Raw genomic sequence first — 15,369 nt, forward strand, 5'->3', positions numbered from 1 at the left:
TTAAACGTGATCTTAATGTATGTAGGTAATTAGAGATGAAAAAAAACACTGAAAAATAAAGTTTCAGAGTGCTCTCCTCTTTATGCTTGAGTATACAGACCCCAATTCCATTCTGTCTATCTGATTTCTGGAGTATGGATAAAGCGCTGTTTGTTTTTTATCTGAAAAGCGCTCTGTTTGATTAATCATGTGAAAAGCATCGCCCTATCTAAGACATGATATGCTAAGTAGAGTATGTTTTCTTCAAGAATTTGGTTGAATTCGCATCATTCCTACGCTCTCCATAAAGCACTGAAAAATCGCTGAGTCGATTTAGCCATGTTCGTCTGTCTGTCCGACTGTATATTAGCAAACTTGTCCTTAAGTTTTTGTGATATCGATCTGAAAATTTTCACAATTTCTTTTCTCACCAAGCAGCTGCTCGTTTGTCGGAACCGTCGATATCGGACTAATATTGCATATAGCTGCTATACAGACTGACCGTTTATACTCAAGTCTTTGTATAGAAAACCTTTTTATTTATCAAAGTATCGTCGAAATTTAACATAGATTATTTTTCAGGGCAGCGCTTTTATCTCTGAATAAATTGTTGAGATCGGACCACGATAGCATATAGCTTCCATTTCAACTAACCGATCAAAATCAAGATAAAGATGCTATAAAAAATTATGCTATAAAAAATGCACCTGTGAAGTGTATTATAGCCTCAGTGCTGCCGATATTAACATGTTTTCTTTTATGACTGAGGAATTTACTAAAATTAAGTAGCACAAGGTCTGTTGGTTCTTTGGTTAGATAACTATTTGACAAAGTCAACTAATTATAATCCATGAAACATTTTAATAAATATTTTAACGTCGAAGCCTTTTGGAAAACATCTTTTCCTTTCGGTTGTTGCATTGCTTTTGGCTCTTTATTGGAAACCATTTCCGAACAAGTGAATTTTGGTGGAGACTAAAACTCTATGCAGTGATTTGGGTAATAAAGGCATACTTAATATGAATAGTCTACAGAGAAGTACTCGCACTAAGATACAGGTTGGTTGAAAAGATTTATGGAGACGGTTTGAAGCTTTTAAATAACTAATACTGAATTATTAGAAAACTGAACTTATTTACATACCAGTCTCTCCTCGTCATTAGTTATTATGCTCGATATCTTCTATCTGTCTATAAGGATTTTAATAATGTAAGAATCACTCACTTTGATTGCTTTATGATGATGCTTATACTACAAATAAACGCATTGCAAGACTAAAACATTATTTAAATAAAAGTTTTCGGCTAAATTATTCAAGCGTCACAAATGTTTTGCAATCTCCAAAATCACAACAACATCATGCCAACAAGCCGTGCGCATTCTTTAATTATTATGCATAGAACAAATCATTTTACCAAGTATTGGACAGGAAGTTCAGTGGATTTTATGCCAACAGCGGCCAGGACAACGACAACGTTGAGCAGTCAATGTAGATTTTCAGTTCATAAATTTTGTCGCAGCACTTCATTGAACGAAGCACGGAGGATTAAAAGCGGCTGGAAACAGATGAAATGAGCAGACACACATACAAACACAACCACTAACGCATACCTATGCGGCAATGTTTGTGTTTTTCACCGAAGTGCACACGCAAAGAAAACCGAAAAAGGGGCACTAATGAACCACCAACAATAAGGCTGCCAACACATTTTGCCGGCTATTTGCTTTCAATGTAGCTACTAGTAACGCGCTTGTTGTTTTTATTGTTGCTGCTGCACTTTGGCAAAGTGAATTGAATGCCAGAAGACAGAAGAGACAATAAGCAAGCGCTAGCAGCTAGCATCATACCAGCCAAAGAGCACTGACACACACAGTCTGCTGACGTTGAATGACTCCAATGCGGCGTGTTGTCGGTGCGGTAAAGTGTGGAGCGTGAGTAATGCCGCAGCGTATATGTAGTCGATTATAAAAGGAGTTTTTGCAAGCAGCGCAGGCGACAAAAAAAAAAAAAAACCAACAGCAGAAGAAGAAGTAGAAGCAAATATTAGAGACTTTAGCACAGGCGCTGCCAACACCATTGACTAGCAAAAACAATAATGCCAAAAGTCGGGACGAGTGAAACAAGTGAATACAAGGCAAAGCAAAGCGTGCAACGTGCAAAGGAAACAAGCGGCAGTGGTAAACAACAATGACAACACAAAACCAATTGTAGCAACAAAAACAATAGCGGCATTGGCGATGAAGGAGCAACATGCGGCACAAACCATTCGCTAACACACACACATATATATATATACAATTGTACGCACATAACTTGGCGAAGACAAAAAACGCAACAACGGCGCGTAAGAAAGGGCGCAGCGGCAAGTAAATTGGCAAGTGGCAAGAGCGAATTTCGCAGGCAAAACACACATACACACACGTACGCCGTATGGCCGATACAAAGTGATAACAATGGCGTAAGAAAACAAAACAAAAAAAGGTAAACAAAATAGCAACAGCAACAATACTGCAACATTGTGGCAGCGCGGAAACGTTGGAGGAAGTTGCAGACAATAACAATGCAAACGAAAGGATATTAGGTTCAAACAATGCGGGCGCAAGGAGCGCTGCACCACCGCACGAACGTACAATTGCACGAAATGGGCCTAACAATAATTTGTTTTTGCTTTATTTCCTTTGTTGTTGCTGTTGTTTGCGTTCGCATTGTGTTTGGGTGTTGCTGCTGTCGCAATTGCAACAAAGTGTTATAGCCTTTAGTGGTTAATGTTGTAGCTGCTGCTAGCTGTTGTTGTTATTGTTGTGATGGGTTGTTGTTGTGTACGGCTCTTGCCGTAATTAATTTGCTGTATCTTTCCGCTTGCGCACGCACACTCCCACCCACACGAAATTGACTTCACGCAAACAAATACACACACACACACACACACACCCACACAAACGAACGAGCAGCATGCCGTGTTGTATTTGTGTAAGTAAAGTGATTGTTTTGAAGTCATGGAAGTTGGCTGCAATAATGACACGTGGTAGTGGCGACGAAACAGACATTTGGCTGGGGTGAATTATTAAGAAAATTTGTAAAAAACATATTTTGTCCTTTAATTATGTTTTATAATACATACAACTGTGCAAATAAATAGTGATGTATGCATGAACGTTTTTATAAGTTTAAAGGAAAACTCGGAAACAATTAAAATTTATTTAATGAAATTTACAAAATCTTTTTACGAAGACCTGAAGACTGTTCATTTTAGACTTAAACAAGTCAGTTGGGTTCAGTTGTGGATTGCGAGTGAGGAGAGCCTATGTGATTTAGTAAGGCATTTCTATGTAGTTTTTGGTTGAAAAATTTCCACTCTAGTATTAAAATAAAAAAAAAAATCTATTACTATACTTTTAAAAACAACATACTAAAATTTTAGTGCGTTATCTCAAATACTTTATGAATTATGGGCTTCTAAAGTGTAGCCGCTCAGTTCAACCAGCTCAATCAGTCTATCCCCCAACGAGTCTTACAAAAAACTACATTACTCAAATTTGCTTGTATAACTAGTCGGAAACTGCTCGATCCAATCACTATATTTACAAAAAATTTCTGCATGTTCAAAGAAAACGGTGTGATTTTTAATTTTTTTGAAAAGTACTTCAAATTCATCCATATCTATTTTGCCTTTCTTCAAAGTAATTCCCATCGGATAAAATACACTTGGGCCAACACTTATAAGCACTTTTTTGAGACAAAGCGGACTCGCTGAATACCACAGCCAACATTTCAAGCGCCTTGGAGCACTTTATTCCCTTTTTAACGCCAACTTTAATAGATATTCTTTGATATATTTCTTTCAAAAGTCAAATCGAAGACAGCACAAAAACGCGACTAAATCAGATATGAGTTATGGTTTAAGGCAACACTGTATTCTACGAAGAAATTTTTCAGCCACACAAACTGAACGATCGGAATCATGTTTTTGTTAGGTATCTTTGTATTTGTGAAGGGTACTATAGCTTCGATGCATCCGAAATTAACGTTTTTTCTTGATAATTTTTTTTTTCGATCATAAGTCATTGTATGGAAAATATCTTATAGCAGAGAATTTTTTTTTTTTGGGTTTCATTCACGGAGGTGGCCGGAAGATGCTTTATTTTTGTCTTTTTTTCTTCAATAATTTTACTGAGTATTATTAAAATGTCTATAAATATATCCTTTAGAGCAATAAATACAGTAGTTTTTTCCTGGAGAGGCTATCCAGCAGTATTTTGTGTAATTTTTATCCAAAAACTTCGAAAACTTAGCCGTTGGTACCTCATCTCCCTTGACGTCTCAAAACCAAAACCAAATATTTTTGTCGCGGACAACATAACTCATTATTGGATCATGTGTTATTAGTAACCGAAAATATTATATTTCCTTACATGGATAAATATCGTTATTTAATGAAGGAAAATAATTAAAATTTGAATTTTTGACAGATTTTGAATATAAAATAAATTTTTTGCCAAAATTTTCGACATTTATTGGCTCGAAAAAATTAATTGCAATAAAAATTAGTTTAATAACTAGATAATGTTATTTTATAGATGTGGGCAAAATTGTAACCAAATCACTGCATAACTTTTCTAGAAATCGTATTTACCGATTAAAAAAATACATTTTTAAGCTACACGCATTTAAGTGCAAAGCACTGCACTGACGTGGCCCGATAAGCGGAAACTCCGAAGGGTCTATTTCTTTGAATTTTACTCGGATTGATTTTTTTTTGGAAGAATATTTGATATATATTGTACTATTTAATACGAAAAAAAATCATAAAAATCGATTTTTGAAAATTTTCCAACTTTAACCAAAACTTAAGTTGTTAATGCAACTATGATGATCACAGAATTGAAGCTTACTGGTATACATTTTGAAATTAAAGTTAAAATTTATAAAGAAGCCACATTTAATTATTTAAATCTTTTCAAGTTAATTCATTTTGGCAGCCTAAAACTCAAATTAATTTTGTATGAGTTGAATTAACTTAGATCTACATATGTCTATATGTATAGAGACACTAATCATATAGCGACTAACGGAAATTCATGGTAATTACATAAGCGTATACATATTGCTTTCTGATTGATTTTACACGCACACACACATAGATTATACGTTGTATATTAATATATGTAGTGTAATTATTGGGTTACGTATACGTAGAGGTGTACAAATGTTGTTAATAATACAAAATGCATATGTATACATATATAATATTATATTATATTATAGTGTAAGTAATCTATATGTGTATATGTGTATATTTGTGTTTATGTATATGTATAAATATATATATATATATATATATATATATATATTATTGTTAGTGCAGGACCAGATCTGCAGCCGCAACTTTAAATTTAATCCTACAAAGGCAAACGAAAACCACCTATGATAATGAACTGTAATTAAAATTAACACACACACACACAACGTATTTAAGTATGTCAATTGAATTATGCATATACTTAATTATATACGTACTTAAATATATTGCTGAAATATTGCAACTAATGTTATTTAAATCATGTAAGCTCTTAGTGAGAGTTTATAAATTACTTAATTTTAATGAGAGTTCTAAACAAATTTAAGCGCAGCCGTATATCTACATTTTGTGTATATAGGTTATATCTAATATTTTGCATTATAAATTTTCTTTATTAGCGCTATACATATGTACGAGTATGTAGTTGAAAAGTATATTTGCTACTTCAAAGAATAAAGCATAATGTATTTGCGTGAGTTTTAAAATAAAATACATTATTTCTTTAATTGAACAGCTAATTTGGTTTGTTCGATTTGCTACTATACAATATTGGTCGTATCGAAAACAGTTTTGATACTTTAAGCTAATTAAATGGCTATGGCCTGCCATTTAACATTAGCGTCATTTAACCTAAATTTGCTCTGAATGCAGTCATGTCTATTAGAATATAAGATTGCAATAGCTGATATCAAAAAAGGATGTAGTTTATTATTATTTACGCCATTGTTTTGCCACATCGACAACTAATTTGTGAAAATACTTTGCAACTAAAATCCTCAATTTGTAATTATTAATATTTCTAATATTACAATTGTCAATCTTATTAGCCAAAACTCATGTAATGGACATATGTCTATGCCAGCACTCATCAAAGTATAAAAGTATACCCGAAAATCATTACAAGCATTTCGATATTTGCTATTTGTAATATTTGCAAATCAATCATGTGTATTTTTGCGAAAAATATTTACTATTTTCGGACTCTTATTTATCCTTTCAAAATATCATCAATATATTGTATATCGGATTGTTTGATTTATGCATGTTTATTATTTTCTTTGTAGTCTACAAACGAATGAGCGCAACCACTTATATTTCTCATCTAAATTTTATAAATGCAAATATTTGTTTTTCGTGTTTTTTTTATCTTTTGGAAAATCTAAATAAAACAATTCGAAGTTATTTCAGATTGTTAAACAAGCAGTAGATAGCGGGTATGTTAATAGTATACAATACTTAAGTTGATCATATGGAAGCACGACAGCAAAAATCGCTTTGTTAAAAAAGCTGTCTGCTTTTCGACAAGCATTGGAGAGTGGCGAATCGAACAAACTATACGAGGTGCTCAAGCAAACGTGCTGCATTTGTGGTGCAACCCTGCGCTAATCTATCGGCGCATGCGCAATAGCGTTATGATTCTTCTTAATGCAAAAAATTTATTTTTTCCCGTCAAAAAATGTTGCAAATGCGATAGAAGTTCAATCTGCAGAATTTCTTTGGAAATTAGAACATGCCTGCTTTAGGAAATGAACCATGCCAAACTTCATGGAGATAGCTCTTCAAATCAAAAAGTTTTCCATACAAGCACTTGAGTTGAGCAGCTAATAGGGAAGAAAAGGGCGTGTGCAAAGTTTCAGAGCAATGTCTAAAAGCTAAGGGCAGACATATACATATAGACGGACAGGCATTTCTATATAAATTTTAACCTTATGAGTGTTACAAACTTTGTAGCAAACTTAATATAACCTTTTGAGGGTATAAATTTATGAAAATATTTTAGTTAACTCCAAACTAAAGTTCAACGAGATACCTGTCACTCTAAAGAAATCAAAGGAACGTGTTTAATATTTGTATGTGATTCATGAATATTTATTGTTGGAGAAAAAGAAAAAGTGTAAAATTACGCACCGAATTTCTATAACTGAATACGCAGTGAAATTCCTAATTAAACACCCTGTTTATAAGTATCCCTACATCTGCTAAAAATAAAAATGCCTTTTTTCAGTGTTTCTCTTTATTTTTGTGCACAGATATTGAAAATGAATGCATTCAAAAATCATCGCATGAAATCGATTTAACTGACCCTCAAGGTCTGTGAAAGAAACACTTGTACTAAAGCAACAAAACCAACGACGCCGCTATCGTAGCATGAAGCTGTACAAATAAACGAATTACATTTTCAATATATGCAATGCTTATTTATTTTTATTTGGCTACTATTTTAGTTGTTGTTAAAATGGAGCCGACGACAGCACGGCACTACAAACTTACTTGCTACATGTCTACAGGCAAACATAGATTTATATGTCTCTAGCTTGGCAGCTTGTATTGAACGTACATGCCTCGTGTTCTTGTTGTTGTTGTGCATTTTTGGGTTAGCAAAATGCTGATTGCGATACGCAACGCCGTCAGAGATAAAAGACGCAGTCGTGTGGCACGCATACGCTCGACGAAGCTACGGCAACTTATGGCTTCACGCACATGCTGTATGCTTTTGTTTTTGTGCGTGAGTGTGTGTTTGTGCAGCTCACGAATTTTGTCAATCGAAACAAATCGATATTCTCGGCAAAACTGTTGTGATGCCGGAGTTGCGGCCGCTGCTCTGGCTGTGGTTGCTGCTGCTATTGTTGTTGGGCCTCGACTTTGACGATTTTTACGCTTTTTGCACACGTTGACTTTTCTTGGCGAAATTGCTACTGATTGCCTGCGGGACGGCAGCTTCGTACAGAGTCATCAAGCTGCCGTGCGGTCGGGTGTAGCGCCTGTCTAGCGCGTCCCTTTTCGGGTTACATTCGGAGATATTATTGTGTAGGCGAAGGCAATTTGCAGATGGAAATGGTCCCAACTGTGTCACCGTTATTCGGCGTAGACACCGAAGCGTATGAATGGATTGACGTGCAGATGTACTACGAATGCACGGAAGTGGAATGGTTGCTACCCGCTAAACGTTTGTACATACTTGTATATAGATTACCAAGAGCAGCAAACACTTTTGGGACGATGGATTTGTTTGCCTTCACTGACAATCGCGTTGATTTGAAGTTGTATCAGGAAAATGTGTGCGATATTTGGTTTCATTTGCCTTCACCGGCGAAAGGGGATGATCTAGAATATAAGCCTGAGGCTGCAAGGTGCACGGGGAGCATATTATATCAATGTATGTGCACAAAAAATAAACAAAATACTAGAAAAAACGTTAACTTCGGTTGCACCGAAGCTATAATACCCTTCACATATACAAAGGTTCCTTACAAATACTTTGTTCCGATCGTTCAATTTGTATGGCAGCTATATGATATAGAGATCCGATCTTAACAATTTTTTCGGAGATTGCATTATTGTCTTAACTAATAATCCACACCAAATTTTATTTAGATATTACGTCAAATAAAAAAGTTTCCCATACAAGTATTTGATTCTGATTGTTAAGTTTGCTTGGCAGCTATATGCTATAATGGTCCGATATCGGCCGTTCCAACAAATCAGTAGCTACTTAGTGAGAAAAGGACAGGTGCAAAATTGCAGAGCGATAGCTTAAAAACCGAGGGACTAGTTTGTATATATAGAGACAGACGGACAGACAGACGGACATGGCTAAATCAAATCAGCTCATCATCAATCAATGATCAGCATTATGCATATATATTATAGGGTCTCCGACGTTTCCTTCTGGGTGTTACAAACTTCTTGGCAAAGTTAATATACCCTGCTCAGGGTATAACAATCACAGGCGTAGACCAGTGTATATTGTTGTGTGTGTTGCACACTCACGCATAAATTTGCCATACAAGCATCCGGAAATATCGCAAGCATTGTTTACAGATGTACTTTCGTATACAGCGTGTTGCGGCAAACACATTTTCAAGCACTCGTACTCGTATTTGTTCAGTCACATCTACGCTACCAATAAATGTTTGTTGTTGACATGATAAATACTGATTCATTGTTATTATTGCCGGCTGCTTATTATTTTTCTTTACTTTGCGAATTTGCAAAGCGAAGCGGCGTATGTAGCTTTTTGCTGCTGCTTTGTTGTTATTTTTTGGGTTTTCGGCGATTCCACAAGCCTAGCACGCAGTCCAAAATAAGGCGAATAATTTAATTGTGGTGAATTAGTTAAGTGTTGGTACGGTTAGCGCTGATGGCGGCAATAATGTTGTTGGCCCCGGAATGCAGCGACTTGGCGACAAACCGTGCTCAAAGTTATATGTATGTATGCTGAGCTGGCATAATGTATGTATATGTGCGTGTTATTCACCACTTTTAGATTATAACAGTTGTCATTGGTGAGCTAGAATGAACTAGAACAGCTGTGGTGAATTAGTTAATCACAAAAAATTTTCTTTTTTTACTTTAAACATTTTTTTAACAATAATTTTTTTTATATATTTTTTTGTTTTTTAACTTTTAAGCTTCGAATTTATTGCATAGTAAATTTAAGGCTGATGTTCTTTTAATAAGACTAAGTAAATATATTGACTCTTCACAAGATAAGCTGAAGTAAACATCGTGCAGGACCTCCAAGCTTTTTGCGAAGTTTAGAGGCTTGATATCTAATTCCGACGCTTCAATCTAAATATCTAAGACAACTTCTTGATAAAGCAGGACACAAGCAGAGGAGGCGTTCCACCGTCTCTCTCATGCCTACTTTACTGCATTTTCTTCATGTTTCATCCTTAACGTATGGGCAATACGGTTCGCATGTGATGCGAGTAAGTTGTTGTTGTAGCGGCAGAACACATTCCTGAAGTAGTTTCGAGGAATATTGCCGACTTGGCAGTGCTTGACCGAATAGAAATCCGGGTCCATTCCGATTACTTAAACCCGACTGTCGTGCGAACGGTAAGTCGTGACCTATGACTACGCCAACCACCATCCTGCAATCTTTTCGAGATCTTGTGAGTAGAAAGTTTTCTTTCGCTTCCTTGCACATGAACTTGGCGTTCCTGTATGCTCCGAAGGCAGTCCATCTCACTTTAATCCATCTGTCAGCCCTTTCAGAAATTTCATTGTGTATTGTTTCTAGCGATTTGCGTATTTCCATAACTGGTTTGGCGACCAAACGGATGGCACAAACCTACAAAAACCGCAATAAAAAATCAGAAAAATGTCAGAACAATTTTATGCAAATTTTAGTACATGAGCCTTAAACTTAGATTGCTTAAGCAGATTGCTTTTGAGATGAGTATGGTTTTTAAAATACTGAGCCGAACAGGTTTTATTATATATGAAAGGGGAGGAAGACTACTTTCTTAAAGAAAATCATGTTGCTAAAGTTAAGATATGAGAATATGTATGAACCGCTTTCTATTAAAAAAAAATATACATAAAAAAATATGGGAATATAAATATTTTTAGGAGAGGGAAATTTTCTCTTATACAGGCCTCAACTGAAACAGTTTCGAGGTATCTACGAAGTACGCTACTCACGAGTGTGAAACTGCGGACAGTTCGGAGAGAAATAAGTTGAAATGACAGAGAGGGAGAGAGAGAGAGAGACAGAGAGAGTGTGAAAATAGACGAAACTCACTTACTAATGGTAATAAAATGCTTTGAAATATTAGAAAAGTTTACACCAAGTATTCTTTAATTTGAATTGATAAAGCCAGTATTATAAATACAAATATGACTGCTATTTTCTTTTCCGGCTTAAGTAAGCTTTAAACACAAAAATATAATATACATAGAAAATAATGTGCTCTACAATGGATCATAATATTTAACAAGATACTGAATTATATGCACAAACTATGTAGTTCACACACACATATAAATAATATAATTTTATAACAGCATATTTAAAACGAAATTACAAATGAAAGTCACGAAAGCAATTTTCGCAAGAAACGACGAACAACTGAGTAACTACTCGAATAGCGGGAAGAGAGTTGAATGAGAGAATGCCTTACACACTGAGCACGCATACCTGACGCGCGAGTAATATAAACCCAAAGCTAAATAATGAAATCGGTGGCAAGCATGGAGAGCTGCAGAGCTAAGAACCATATACAATATGAACCAATATGCTGCAAGTCAAATTATAACAGTTATCCACAGCTGATTTGCAGGTACAAGGCACACGAAAAAGTTAGGTTATGTAGACTGCAAATAGGGGAGAGTAAGCTTTTGAGAGCGGAAGGCTTTTTAGTCCCTTAAGGACAATAACTGATATATGCACTCGTGTCATGTGTTGAGTAGAGAGCAAGAGCTTAGGACCTGAAATCTTGCACAGCCATCATGGACAGTGCTATGGCGCGTATGACACTTAGACGCACACCCATTTCACGAACGTAACACGAATGCCGCCGACGAGAGCGAGTTGAGAGCGGCAAATACCAAAACTCCAACAACAACGATGGATACGTTGACTACAGAGCGTTAAGCAAGAGGTCGCTAACGCTGATTTGGACTACATTGCTGTGAGGTTCACACAAAACGGTAGATATGGCTTTTGGCTCGCACGAGGGGGTAACGAAGGTAAAGAAAAAATGAATGCATAAGCGACGGCGTGATTTGGAAACTAGTCTAACAGCGTCTTTCGTAAATGACACTACGCTGTCGCGTCGTACGTCGTTCGCCAGAGCAGCTGGGTGCTACTAAATGGAATTTGTGTTAAAAAAAAAAAAAACGATTCATACATGACGTTGTTTATTGTATTTGCTTTATGTAATTAACAACCGAAATGAAGCAAAGCAAAGCGTGAATTGTGTACGTGTTATTGCAGGCATTATTAGATAAAATTTTTGCAAAAACAACAGTGATTGCCAGCTACGAGTGGAACATTTAAGCGAAATCAGCTGTGCTGTGTAACGGTGCTACAAACACGCCCAAATTGCTGCAAGTTTGACAGCGCATAGCAGAAGTCACAATGACAAGCAATCAGTGTGGGCCGACACCGCTTAAAATGTGGAACCAAATAGTGCACATTAGTCGCTGATAATTGCACTACAATAGAGTTTAGAAAATAGATAAATATTTAGTGAAAGAATAAAAAAAAAAATAAATAAAAAGTAAAAAGTGTTTGTTCGAAAATTCGCCAAAATTACGCGAGTGAAATTAGAGTTGTGCAAATCGGCATGTAAACAAATTTTGGGCGTTTAATTGTGAGTTGATGTTGCACAAGCATATATGCGGCAAGTGAAAGGATTACATACAGTGGAGCACAAATAAATTATTAACTGGCGAAAAAAATTTCTAATGTTTGACATTAATAAGAAAATTAATTATTATAACTGTAATTTGTTTGCATATATTTGTGCGTGAGTTCCGTAACGGGTTTAATGCAATCAAAGCAAGCGCGAAGTTAAACTTTGGATTAATAAAGAAGTGCAACGTACTTATGTGTTCAAAGAAGTGCTAAAAAAATTGCAGAAAAAAATACTGTTAATTATTTTTGTTTATGCAAATCGCAAAGTAAAAGCAGTGCATTTAATTAACTAACAAAATATTTGAAAATACTTGAATCTACATAGAAATAATGCATCATACAATGCCATGAGCAAAACTGCCTAACAAAATTGAAACGGAATCCCAAAAAATTTATAACTTTCGAAGAAAGGTAAGCTAATTTATTGCAGAGAGTTTATTTCGCATATTTTAGTTGACTTAAACTTGTTTGCAAATCGACAAAAATATTTTTTAAATTATTATTGAAAATAATAATAAAAAAAATATTATACGAAAATAACTAATTTAAAATTAGTTCAAGTTTTACCCACATGTTTTAACAAAATAATGTACTCAGAGTTAACTAAAACACCGGAAGTATTTATGTAAGCATTATTACCACTCACATCCAAAAATTTAACTGTATATGTGTGTGGTGCCCTTTCCGGCAGTATTGGCGCCAACAGCAGCCAACTTTCGGCTACTGAGCTCAATAAAGTTGCTAACAACAACAATATGTTACAACAAAATTACTCTCATTTTCAATGCACGGAGTTAGCAATACAAGCACTTTTTAACAATTTCACTCTGCGTTTGCTAACAAACACCCAAATTTCTACGCCACTTACATTATAGGTACATGCTATAACATTCCAACATAGTTCTCATTCAAAACATCAATATGTTATAATCTGCCTAGAATTATAATTAGCATGCTTACAATATATATCTTATACTCAAACACATATCTCGAATACACCCACACTATATATTATATAATGCATACCATAGGAGTGCATACATATCGCTTGCTCGTATCGACCACCCAAGCCAGCGTTCGTAAGTTTTTATTTACCATGTCAAAACTTTCTGGGTATTAATGCAAGTTTGACAGATATTTCGAAATTATGATTGATTTTAATTGACAGTTGCTATGGAACGTGTGAGCAACATGCTTGTATTTGGGTACGAACATGCACACGTGCTTACCGCGAGCCATTGAGTGTTGAGCGCGCTCTACGCTTGCTATGGTAACCGAAGTTTTCCTTTTGGTTTTCATTTTCATTAGCACCCTGGGTGGCCACAGCGCTTCGCTGTGCGTGGCACTTTAAGACCACTTAAAGTTGCTGGAAAGTGTCAGCTGTCAAACGCTGCTAATGCAACGCAGCAGTGTGCTGTGTTGTGACAGGTGAGGACGAGCGCTAATGGGTTGTGTGACGAAATGAAAATAAAAATTGCTTTGGTTATCACTTATGTGTTTCGGAAAAGAGCTGAATGTGTGTGTGTGTGTGCGGGAAAAGATTTCATGTATATAAAACGTTTTGCTAAAATAAAGTGTGAGAATTTGCACTGCTGGCTTTGCTAGGAGAGATGAGTTGGTAGTTAATTCGTTTTTATACCCTTAAAAGGGTATACAGTAAACGTCGCTTAAGCACCCGCTGCTTAAGTACCGAATAAACTTTTTTTGGCTCAGTACTTGTATCGAAGAACTTAAGCGGGCTCTTTTAAGTAACCAACCTAAGTAGCTCACAAAACTGGGATTTTCCGTGAGGCATTTAAGCAGATTTTAGTATATTAAGTTTGCCGCAAAGTTTGTGACAATTAGAAAGTGATGTGTGAAACCCCATACTCGTATATATATATATATATAAGTGATCAGTGTGACAAGTTTAGTCGGTTCAGTCTTTTCCAACCATTTGTCTGTATATATGCGAATTTGTCTCTCGCTTTTTGAGATATCGCTCCAAAATTTTGCACACGTCCCTTTCTCTCCAAGTAGCTGCGCATTTTTCCATACATATTGAACGATTAAACTCAAGTCCTTGTATGGGCAACGTTTTTATTTGACAGGATATCTTCACTAAATTTGGCATGGCCTTTTCCCTAAAATAATGGCACAATCTGCTGAGAAATATTTTAGATTGCATCACTATAGCATATAGCTGTCATACAAACTGAGCGATTGATATCACCTTTGTGTGCAAAACTTTTTCATTTGACGAGATATCTTTACCAAATTTGGTACAGATTATTACACAAAGAAACACTATAATCTCCGAGCATATTGTTAAGAGCGGTCTCCCATAACTGATCGCTCAAAATCAAGTCTCTGTATGGTAGACTATTTTATTTGAAGAGCTATCTTCACGAAGTTTGGCATAAATTACTGCCTCGAATAACGGTACAATTCTTGTAGAAATTTTTGAGGTTGGATCACTATAGCATATAGCTGTCATACAAACCGTTCGCTTGAAATCAAAGCCTTGTATTGTATTGAAAACATTTTTATTTGATAAGTTATATTTACAAAATTCGGCAAAAATTATTGTCTAAGGCAACACTACAAGCTCCGAATAGGTTTTTTAAATCAGACGTCTATAGCATATAGCTGTCATACAAACTTACCGACCAAAAACAGTGTCTTCGCTTATTTTACTATTAATTTAAAATAGTTTTATTTTGCTTTTCTGGAATCTTCTTAAGAATTATTTCATAACTTCTTGCAATATTGCAGCTCTAAATTTCCCAAATGATAACATGCAGATATTAAATTGCTTTCAAAATTGCTTTCTAATTAAACAAATCAACAACAGCTTTCTTTTGATGTATTGGCGGCCATAATAAAATTAAATGTAATTAACAGTTATTTATATTACATAGCTATTTCATTATATATGCTTTTGTATTTAAGATTTTTTATTGA

At 35.4% G+C, this 15,369-nt stretch overlaps 1 long non-coding RNA gene across 1 annotated transcript; it reads left to right on the forward strand.

Moving 5' to 3' along the window:
* The first annotated feature begins 7,106 nt into the window (after nt 1-7,106).
* On the forward strand, nt 7,107-7,464 carry LOC118681916 (uncharacterized). Its single transcript, XR_004977642.2, has 2 exons — nt 7,107-7,243; nt 7,310-7,464. It is a non-coding gene; the product is annotated as an uncharacterized lncRNA (long non-coding RNA).
* The last annotated feature ends 7,905 nt before the right edge of the window (nt 7,465-15,369 follow it).

This window comes from Bactrocera oleae, chromosome 3 (genome assembly GCF_042242935.1).
Source record: "Bactrocera oleae isolate idBacOlea1 chromosome 3, idBacOlea1, whole genome shotgun sequence".
NCBI lineage: Eukaryota > Metazoa > Arthropoda > Insecta > Diptera > Tephritidae > Bactrocera > Bactrocera oleae.